General features: G+C 35.7%; 1 long non-coding RNA gene across 1 annotated transcript; it reads right to left on the bottom strand.

The window, feature by feature from the left end:
* Positions 1-1,214: 1,214 nt before the first annotated feature.
* Positions 1,215-2,605, bottom strand: LOC124897148. Its single transcript, XR_007053798.1, has 2 exons — positions 1,829-2,605; positions 1,215-1,393 (listed from the first exon to the last, which is right to left on the bottom strand). It is a non-coding gene; the product is annotated as an uncharacterized LOC124897148 (long non-coding RNA).
* Positions 2,606-10,816: the final 8,211 nt, after the last annotated feature.

Consider the following 10,816-nt stretch of genomic DNA (forward strand, 5'->3'; position numbering starts at 1 on the left):
GTTACTACGAGTTACAAACGAGAAAAGCACACAAATAACGAAGACACAAAAGAAACATATTCAAAAACTAATTTACAAGTTAGTAGATATTTACTAGTTGTCAATAAGTATAAGAATAAAAAAATGAAACTAAGAATCAACAATACGAAACTAAGAATCCAAGATTTTGAGTCCTAAGTTTCGGTATTGTACAAAAATAGGTGATGTGGCGGTCTAGGATTGGTTGCGGTTTTTGAAAGGTTCTTATTTTTCCAACTTTGAAATTTTGGTTCAATTTTCAATTCCTGAAGAAGGGTATTCCGACCTTGGGGAAGAAAAATATCAAGATTGGAGCTCTTTTTCACATTCAAAAAGGTTTGACTTGTCTTACACCTTTTGGACAAGATACCTTTTTGAAGGGTTGGTGGCCCTTTTCTATTTTGGACACCTAGAAAAGTGTTTTTTTCCTCTTTTAGTACCAAGTTTTTTGTAGATTTTTTTGTTCTCCTTCCCTTTTGGTAGGTTTTTGGAATTTATTTTAAAGACTAACAAAGACCTCACTTCTTTCCTCTTGGCTTTTGGATCAAACAACACTATTGAAGAGTTTTTTTGCAACTAGACATGAAGATAGTCTAGAACAACAAGAACTTTCAATAGAAGTTTGAAAACTTAGCCTCACGTTGAACCTCTGACAATCAACACCTTTTTCAAGCTTAAAAACCACAACAAAATACCAACAACACGAGCTCAAACCACCTTCAAGTTTTGGTTCACACAACAACATCAACAATGTTCAAGTTCTTGAAACCGTAACAACAATACCAACAACAATGTTCAAGCTCAACTTAGATCTAGACTCAAGGGTGTTAGTTGTCACACCTTTTTTTTTTTAATTTTTGAAAAGGTTAGACTTTAGTTCGAAAGGGTTTTTATTATTAAAGTGACAAAATGAAGATTGATTTCGAAAAGGATTATTTACATTCAAAACTCAGAGTCGCCACTTGACATAAATCGGGTGTGCCAAGTCACCCGTGCATATCTTTTTTCAAAAAAATGATTTTGACTCTGTAACACTAATCCGCGAACAGAGTTTCCGGCTATGAAATTCTGTTGACCGAGAGGAAGGTGTTAGACACCCCTCGATCCCGTGGTTCGACCACGGTCACTTGGTGGAGCGTATCGACTAATTTTGACATTATGAATATATAAACCACACAAAAAAATACACAAATCAATCAAACAAACAAAAAAAATTCAAAACTATAGTGTCCAGTCCAATTATTACAACCTGAGATAAAAAAAAGGACTGAAAAGTAAACCTACACTAATCCTAAACTACGCTCCAAGGCTTTACCCGATGTCTCGGGCCTTCGTCACACACTTCCTCCGAGTACATAATACGTCGGGGCATTCCCTGATAAATAAGTACAATGTGATCTCGAGGCATTCCTCGGCAAATGAATACCTTTTCAAATGCGAGAAAAATAAACTATTCCACAAACATTTCAAATCATTCAACTATGCACGATTCCTACTTTTGCCTACCCAACTTAAAATTTACCTATTCTGTCTCGACCTAAAACATGCTACCATAAAGTTCGAGTAATGCATTCTAAGTCGAACAACAACCCACGAATCAAATTAGCCAAAATTCACCCTTTATAGATTTCCGATTCCCTCTCCAAATTCCTACTTAATGATTAAGCCAATTCTAAACACAATTTATCAATTAAGTTTTCAACTCTAAATTCAACATCAAACAAACAAACAACTAGGATTCAAATATGCACAAACATACAAATCATTCGTAATCACGAGAAAATCAAAAAGAGAAAAGTTAGAATTGGACCTCAGGAGCTTTCGATTGATTTAATAAGAGAAATAAGAGCCCGTCCAAGAACCTCGAAGAATACCAACGAAATCTCGACTCTCCAAATCAATCGAGAAACAATCCAAAATGTGATAACCTCAGATTCGGTATCGAAGATTGAAGACCAAAAATTGATCGCGATTAACGATTCGAGACGAATGAGATTCTAATCTTCAAATTAGTAGCGAAGACTGATGAAACCACAACAAATAGCAACCGAAAAACAGACCGGCCCGATATCAAAAACCTTCAAAGGCACGATATCGGAAGACGAATGACGAGCAAACGAGAACTAACATCTCCGAAGTCTAACTGAGAGCTCAAAACCAGTCCGAATCTAAGCTCCAGTGAGCCGTGAAGGGAATAAGCTGACGGAAAATGTCTAAATTCGACGACTGTGTCGCCAAAACAATAATCCGAAACTAAAATAACTATAACTCTCTCTATTCGTCACCCTCTCTCTCAATCGGCTCTATTTTTTTTAGGTATGTATGGATTAGTGTGCGATTTTGAGTGAGCTTTTTTAGGTATGTACGGATTAGTGTGCGATTTTGAGTGAGCTGTGAAGGGAGAGGATTGCGTGTGTGTGTGCCGATATTTTGAGTGAAGAGGATAGAGTCTCCAGGTCACCCCCGAAGGAAAAGAAACAATGGTGTATATATATGATATCTGTGTACTGTGTGAATGGGGTATTTCCTGGAAAGTTCCTAATGGGCCCCCCTTGTTTTTTGTCCTTCCGTTCAGGTTCTTTTTTCATGTGCATAGGTGTATGTATTGATCCAAGAAGGAAAACTAATGAAATAATTATGTGGGCCCCGCGTTTCCATTCTTTTCTTTTCTTTTGCTCCTTTGTATATATAGAATTGGCATAAACGTGTAAAGAAAGTAGGTAGGGGGAGGGGTCACGTGAAGCGTAGGGTAGGTGAGGTTAGGGGTGGTGTTGTTGTTTTTGAATTGGAGGAGTTGGGTTAGGTGTCCATTTTTGATTGAATGGGTTGATGGAATATTAAAATGAGATAAAGTTTGTTAGGATTTGTTATTTGGATAAAATAAAATAAAAATAAATACATAAATAATTAAAAGATGAGGTGGTTATTTATTCTCATGGGGAAAAATTATAAAAAAGGGGTTAAATTGTGTGATATTGGAGTAAGAAATATTATTAATGGGATAAAATTACGTGTCTACATTAGTGAAGACAAAAATAACACTTAGAAACAATTAAGACAATCAAAACACACCTAAATTTAGACACAAATCTCGACCAAAACAACAACTACAACAAGAACACAATTTCGGCCAAGAACACAAAAAAATGGATAGATTTGCCTCTTTTTGATTTTTCAGTTTTCTAACACTTTTTTTTTACTTTCAAGTTTATGAGCCCAAGATTGATCTTGTGGGAATAAGGTCAAGCCATGCTTTGATACCAAATGATACAAATCAGTTCACCAAGATGTCAAAATAGTCCAAATAACGTGAGAAGAACAAGCAACACAAAGGGATACAAGATGACAAACAAAAAAACACGAATTTGTAAAATAATGAAAGGATAAACAGTGAGACCAAGATTATTACAAGATTAAGAACCAAGTATATTTCAAAATTAACCCCTAATGAATGTAATAATCAAAACCACACTCTTACGGTGATCGCCAAGGTAATCGACTCACCTCAAGATCTATCGTTTCTAAGCAAAGAACAATATTGATTTTTCCAAGCCCTATACTGTGGATGACTTTTTCAAGTCTTAACTAAGACTATACTAAGGTGGTCTACTCTCAAGAGAGAGAATTTCAAGTGTTTCAATCTTTCATCTTTCATAAACTAACTAGCAAATGAACGAATAGAACCTATTTATAGTCTAACTTATTACATAACAAAATGACCACAATACCCTTAATGAAAAGGGGTGGTCATGGAGTATTACTTAAACAAGGCTAAGTAAACAAAATGTCCTTAATGAAGGCCCAAAATCGTGAGTCCTCAATCTTCAATGCTCCAAACAATCTTTCACACGTGGGATTGCTTTTTGGTGTACTCAAATCGGCCCCTCCATGTAGGATCCCGTTTCCTTAATGTGACCAAAGCTTGATGCCCCACGTACTGACTTCGAATGATGTCATTGAAAGCTAAGGTGGACATTTGAATCGTATCACAAGGGCAGAACTAACTTACGGTCAAAGTGTTCATCTTAACCCTTTTCATCAGAAAACTGTAATATTTTTATATAGTTAACATTATTTTTTACGATATATAGTAGATATTGAACCCCCTTCGGCTAGTTCGTGTGTTTTTTCATTTGATTTTAAATTTTCCTAATAAAAATTGTCGCTCCACTGTGTTAAAAGAAGGAATGCTTCAGTTTTTTGTCTATTTGTTTTTCTAACAAAAGTAAACAAATGTGACTTTTGCAATTTGGCCTCAATTTTATGTACAAAGTTTTAGTATGATAATTAAGAATTAAAATTCATTATATATTCAAAATTTACAATTTGGTATTTTAAAATAGAGTTAGAACTCATATATTGAAAATAGAATTAATTCCTTTTCTAAAATAAAATAAAATAAAATAGCAAGCTTGGTAACATATAAAGAACCAAATCCACTCCCTTCTTCTTCCTAAACTTGCTATTTTAGTCAAAAATAAATGAATTAATATAAGTCAACGACAATTAAAAGCATCTGCAGTGAAGGGAAAGAAAAAAAAAATTCAATTATAAGATCAGGTTATTATCATAGATCAACTTAATTTGATAAGATTAATCTATATACTTTACACAAAATTTAAATCTTATTTATTTTGAAAGGACAAGTCAATGAATTTTAACAACTCCCTCTCGTAATTACGTAACATGAACATATCAAACAACGGAGGTTCTAATTATACCTAGGTTAAGTATTACTTACATTGGACATATCAAACAGTCGGTTCTAATTATAACTAAGCTAACCAATAAGAAATTTTAAATAATTATAATAGAAATTTTAAATAAATATAATTTTGACTTCACTGGCAAAATATAGTTGGATACAATTGATTGAATTAAATTAAGCTAAACAAAAAAAAAGGTTTGCATCAAAACATGTTGTTGGCAGCAGGGTTCGAACCTGCAATCCTCCGGGCAGAATATATGCCCCTTTGCCACTAGAGCAACATAGCACTTTGGTTCCTTTGGTGACACATTTATTAAATACTAGTTTAGCTGCACGTGCCTCGCACGTGTAACTTTTGATTATTTAAAATTAAACGATTTTATCTATTACGAGGTTTTTAATGAAGTACAAAAAGTTTAAAACAGATATTTTATTGTAAGCACATATATATATGATAAAAATAATTTCATTGTTAGATTCGAACATACGAGAATATCAAACCTAGAAATCAAAATTCACGAACAAAACAGTTGTAATAATGCATGGTGTATTAAAATTAAAATCACTCTCTAAGCTAAAGAAAAAATAATAAGTCACGACAACCAATAGAAAAGGAAAAACAACTAAAAAAAGAGAGAGAGAATAACATACTAACCTAGTGGATGACAATTACAATGATTGAAGAAAACACAAAATACAAGCGTGAGACGGGACAATATATATTAATACAAAAATATGTTGAAAATTAAACCTAGTCCTAATTTAAGAAAAGAAACTTACCATATTTTAAAGTCCTAATCCATTATCATATTTTAAAATCCTAATCCATATATTCTAGGATTCAAAATTATCTATATAATTAAATAATAATTGGAGAAAAAAAAGTGAAAAGACGATTTTGTCTATTGTAAAGTGTTTTAATGAAGGGCAAAAAGTTTAAATCACTTTTCTAAGGCTTCACACTTTTAATAGATTATAAATATTGATTATAGATTATAGATATTGATTATAGATTATAGATTTATATTCACATACGTATATATACATACCTACACATATATAGAGTTTACGTCCACCCTCAAGCTCCTTAATAGATCCGTCCCTGCTTGGATCGATATTAATCTTGATAATATATAGAGTCTCTTTTTTGATAAATATGATTACACTATTATATATTAATGCAATACAGAAAGGTGTTCGTAGGCATTATTACAAGTTGCAATGGTGACTGCATTGAAAAATATAGAATGGCTGAGTGGTTATACGGGAAATGGTTCATAGAATGATCTAGAAGCGTGGAAATGACTAGTTGCAATAGTAACTGTATTGCAAACATAAAATGGCCTAGAAGCGTAGAAATGAGAGTGGTTAGTTCATAGAATGATCTAGTAGCGTGGACGTGACTAGTGCATTACAAAACTTAGAATGGCGTAAAAGTGTAGAAACGAGTTCATAGAATGATTTAGAAGCGTGGAAGTGAGAGTGGTGATAAGGGAACTGATCCTACTGTTAGTTATTAAAGCCTTTCCTGAAAGCGTAGAAGAGGGACTTTTTTTTTTATTCCCTTTCATCTAGAAGGGTGGAAGTGAGAGTGGTTATAAGGGACCTGATCATATTGTTATTAAAGCCTTCCCTATTATGTTTTAGGAGCTTTAGAATAAAGGAAGGGGCTTCGAATAAAAACATGATACTGCTTTTTGTATTTGAAACATTAAAATTTATCAAACTATTAGCTATTATGTTGAACTCTCTATATATGTGATAGATAGGTGGATCATGGAGTATCTTCTGGAGGGACATGCAATCGTCAATAATATGTGACTAGATAGGAATTGGATCAAATAAGATGTTCACAACCTCTGAAGAATCCACTACTGTGCTTAAAAGAAACATAATCGTGTTGGTGTGTCAGTTCGAGCCGTGGTAGTAGTGTCAGTTTCAGTAATTGGGCCTGCAAATCATAATAATCATTTACCGAAACTGGTTTTGAGAACCCCCGATACCTGCTAACTCACAAGATGTTGGTGCTGCAGCATCAATGTGGAGGTAGGTAGTGTCAGGTTGAGCATGGGAAGTGTTCGATACTTATGGTGTTTGCGTGAAGCGGTGGATGAGATGAGATAATATAATGCTCGGTAGATTTCGCAACCAAGAGTACGGATAGCGTCCAGAGTCAGTCGAAGCTTGCTTTTGTCAAAGGTATTCTTGTTTCGAGTCAACCATATGTGCCAAATTAAGAAGGCATAGAAAATTAACCGTGTTAAGGCTGGTGCACGTGCGGTGTAGTATTCGGAGAAGAATCTTTGAATCGAGTCAGGAATCTGTCCAGAATTGTATTTGACATGGCATCCAGTGTGGATTTTCCATACAAGACCTTCTTGACAGATGTTCCATCTCCGAAGGAATGATTTCCAAATCACGGAAGGGTATGTACACGAGATCCGAAGTAGGGAATGTACGGTGATAGTGAGACAGATGTCCAAAGAGAGTTAGGATTTTGAAACAGTCGCCAAAAAGAGGCGACGAGGAGTGGGTCATTTTTTGGTCGGAGTTTTTGAATTCCCAACCCTCCTCGACTTTAACTTTTGTAAATTGATCCCAGACCAGTAGGTGTAGCTGGAGGTGTTGTGAAGTAGAGCCCCATGAAAATATTATGTTCGAAACACTCAAGGTGGTTCACTGCCTCAGTTGGGAGCATAAAAATATTATGTTCGAAACACTCAAGGTGGTTCATTGCCTCAGTTGGGAGCTTAATGAATTGCATCACATGGTTAGCATCACATTTAGCGTGATTTGAATAAGGATTAGCCGAACTTTTTATGGATAGTTGGTTAGCTTTCCAACCCACAAGGCGCAGCCAAACCGAATCAAGGAGGAATTAAAATCGCCTACTTTGAGGAGATCCTGGGCAATTGAAAAACCTAAGTATTTATCAAAGTGGGTAGCGGGTGCCCTCCTGGATGTTGAAGTGAGCGAAAACGAGAGCCTTGTCAGCAAGTGAGGCAGATTTGGAGAAGAAAATCCTTGATTTTCGAACACTTGGTGGATTGACCCGAATGACAAAAAGAGGTCAAGGCGATCGCGTATAGCTTTGGAACTCGAAGGATTGATCATGCAGGTTAGAATAATGTCATCATTGAAGAAGAGGTGAGACAAGGGCTGAATGAGTCTTAAATTTGATTGAGTTCCATAAATTGCAATTTACATCAAGATTTATGCTACGAGAAAGGAGTTCAATGCAAAGAATGAATAGATAATGAGACAATGGGTCTTCCTATCTGATTCTGTTACCCAAATAGCTTGAATTACTGACGATTCAAGGATTTGGAATAAGCTATTGCAGAACAGCACCACAAGTTAAGAACAGAGAAGAAAAGAATAAGAAGAGAAGAGAGATTTTAGAGAAAAAAGCAATGAATTGTATTATTCTAAAACTCTTGTACACTTCACTAGTTTATATACAAGTGTAGAATTGACCCACTCCCTCTAATTCTCAACTAACTATCAGCTCAACTACCTTTCTTGAACAATATCTCAATGTAACAGTAATGAACAGTGGCTAGTTTAACTAACTGTCAGTTATAACATATTTTGCTGACATGACAATTTCCAATTCTTATTAGCTAATTAGTGTAACAATACTCCCTCCCCAAAAGAGATCCTTGTCCTTAAGGATGAAAATGAGAAAATCTGACTTTCAAGGCCTCATAGAACTCCTAGCTAGCATCATCAGCAGGTAAGCCTTCCCATTTGACTAAAACTTGTGCCACAACTTTTCCACCTTTCTTGACCATTCTCCTCTGAAGAATAGTTTCAGGATTGGGACAAAGAGGATGAGTAATGTCAAGGACAGGGAGTAGTGAAATTTAAGTAGGCAATGCAAAGCACTTCTTTAACAAGGACACGTGAATAGTGGGATGAATCTTAATAGTATCAGGAAAAGCAAGAGTGTAAGCCACTGATCCCACTTTTTTCAGAATTTGAAATGGCCCATAGTACTTGGCAGCTAACTTATGGAAGGAATAGCCAGAAGCAGTAGTTGGTTTATAGGGATGGATCTTGAGATACACCCAGTCACCAACCTCAAAAACTCTGTCACTTCTATACAAATCTGCCTGTTGTTTCATTCTCAATTGAGCCCTCCTCAAGTGGTGTTTTAATAGGTCCAACTTCATCTCCCTGTTAAGCAAGGTAGCATCCACCTCTGATTCACCTGGAAAATAAGGTAAATATAATGGAGGTGGCCTTCCATAAAGTGCCTCATAGAGAGTCGTTTGAATAGCACTATGGAAACAAGTATTGTACCAGTATTCAGCCATAGTCAGGAAAGAGAACCAAGTATGAGGTTCCTCACTACAAAAATATCTCAAGTAAGTTTCTAAGCTTCTATTTAGCACTTCAGTTTGACCATCGGACTGAGGGTGATAAGTTGAGGAAGTGTGCAATTAAACTCCTTGTAGGTTGAATAATTCTTGCCAAAAATTACTAAGGAAAACAATACCCCTGTCGCTAGTTATGGTATCAGGTAATCCATGTAACTTAACCACTGCATCCATGAATACCTCAGCTACGGACTGAGCAGTATAAGGGTGCTTCAGAGGTAGAAAATGAGCATATTTACTAAGCCTATCCACAACTACTAAAATGACTTCATATCCTTTGGATTTAGGCAGACCATCAATAAAATCTAAGCTGATTTGGGACCAAACTACCTCAGGAATGGGAATTGGTTGTAGTAGGCCAGGGTAAGCAGCTAAATCAGCCTTATTCTTCTGAAAATTATCACACCCCTGGACAAACAACTTCACGTCATCTCTAATACCCTTCCAGTAAAAAAGAGTTAATAGTCTCTTAAGAGTGGCCTCTACACCTGAATGTCCCCCTTAAGCAGATAAATGCCAAAAGAAAATAATATCATGTCGAAGTTGAGGTACATTACCCACCACCAACTTTCCTTTCCTTCTGAGTTGATTATGATGCCAAGTAAATTATTTATGGAAATTTGGATTAGCCATGAGTTCTGTAATGAGAAGCTGCAAAGCAGGATCACATTCACAGCTGGCTGCGATAGCTTGTGGAAGATCAAAACTAGTATTAGATAGCACTAAAGTCATTAATTCAACACCCTGCATCCTAGACAAGGAATCAGCCACCTTGTTTTCTACCCTTTTTTTTATATCCAATGACATAGTCAAAGGGCATGAGTTTTGTGAGCCACAACAACTGTGAATTAGTATGTAGTTTCTGCTCTAATAGATACTTCAAAGCCTTTTGATCTGTTCTAATGACAAACTTCTGATTCAAGATATAATGTGACCACTTGGTTACAGCATGTACAATAGCAAGTAGTTCTCTGTCATATGCTGATAAGGTTGCATGTTTAGGTGAAAGGACTTTACTAATAAATGCAATGAGGTGACCTTCTAGCATTAGTACAGCCCTAATCCCTACTCCACTAGCATCAGTTTCCACTACAAACAACTTAGTTATGTCAGGTAGAGCTAATACAAGTGCTTTTGTCAATGCTTCCTTAAGTTGTGTAAGTGCCTTAGAAGCTTCATCATTCCACTGGAACTTGTTTTTCTTCAGAAGATCATTCAAAGGTCTTGACAAAGTCCCAAAACCCTGAATAAACCTTCTATAATACCCAACTAATCCATGAAAACCTCTCAACTATTTAATAGTTGTTGGAGTTGGCCAATCTCTTACAGCAACAATCTTCAGAGGATATGTAGACACTCCCTCTTGAGTGATGAAATGGCCTAGATACACAATCTTTTTGACTCCAAAAAAATATTTGGAGTGCTTAGCAAACAACTGGTGATGTTGCATAACCTCAAAAACAGAACTCAAGTTTCTAGATGCTCATCTATACTTTTGCTGTTTATTAATATGTCATCAAAGAATACAAGGACATATTTCCTCAGAAATTCCTTGAATACAGCATTCATCAAGCCCTGAAATGAAACAGGTGCATTTGATAGCCCAAAAGGCGTAACCACATATTCAAAATGCCCAGAATGAGTTCTGAAAGCTGTTTTAGGTATATCATCAATTCCCATCCTTAGCTGGTGATAACCAGATCTAAGG

Source organism: Capsicum annuum, chromosome 3 (assembly GCF_002878395.1).
Source record: "Capsicum annuum cultivar UCD-10X-F1 chromosome 3, UCD10Xv1.1, whole genome shotgun sequence".
Taxonomy (NCBI): Eukaryota; Viridiplantae; Streptophyta; class Magnoliopsida; order Solanales; family Solanaceae; genus Capsicum; species Capsicum annuum.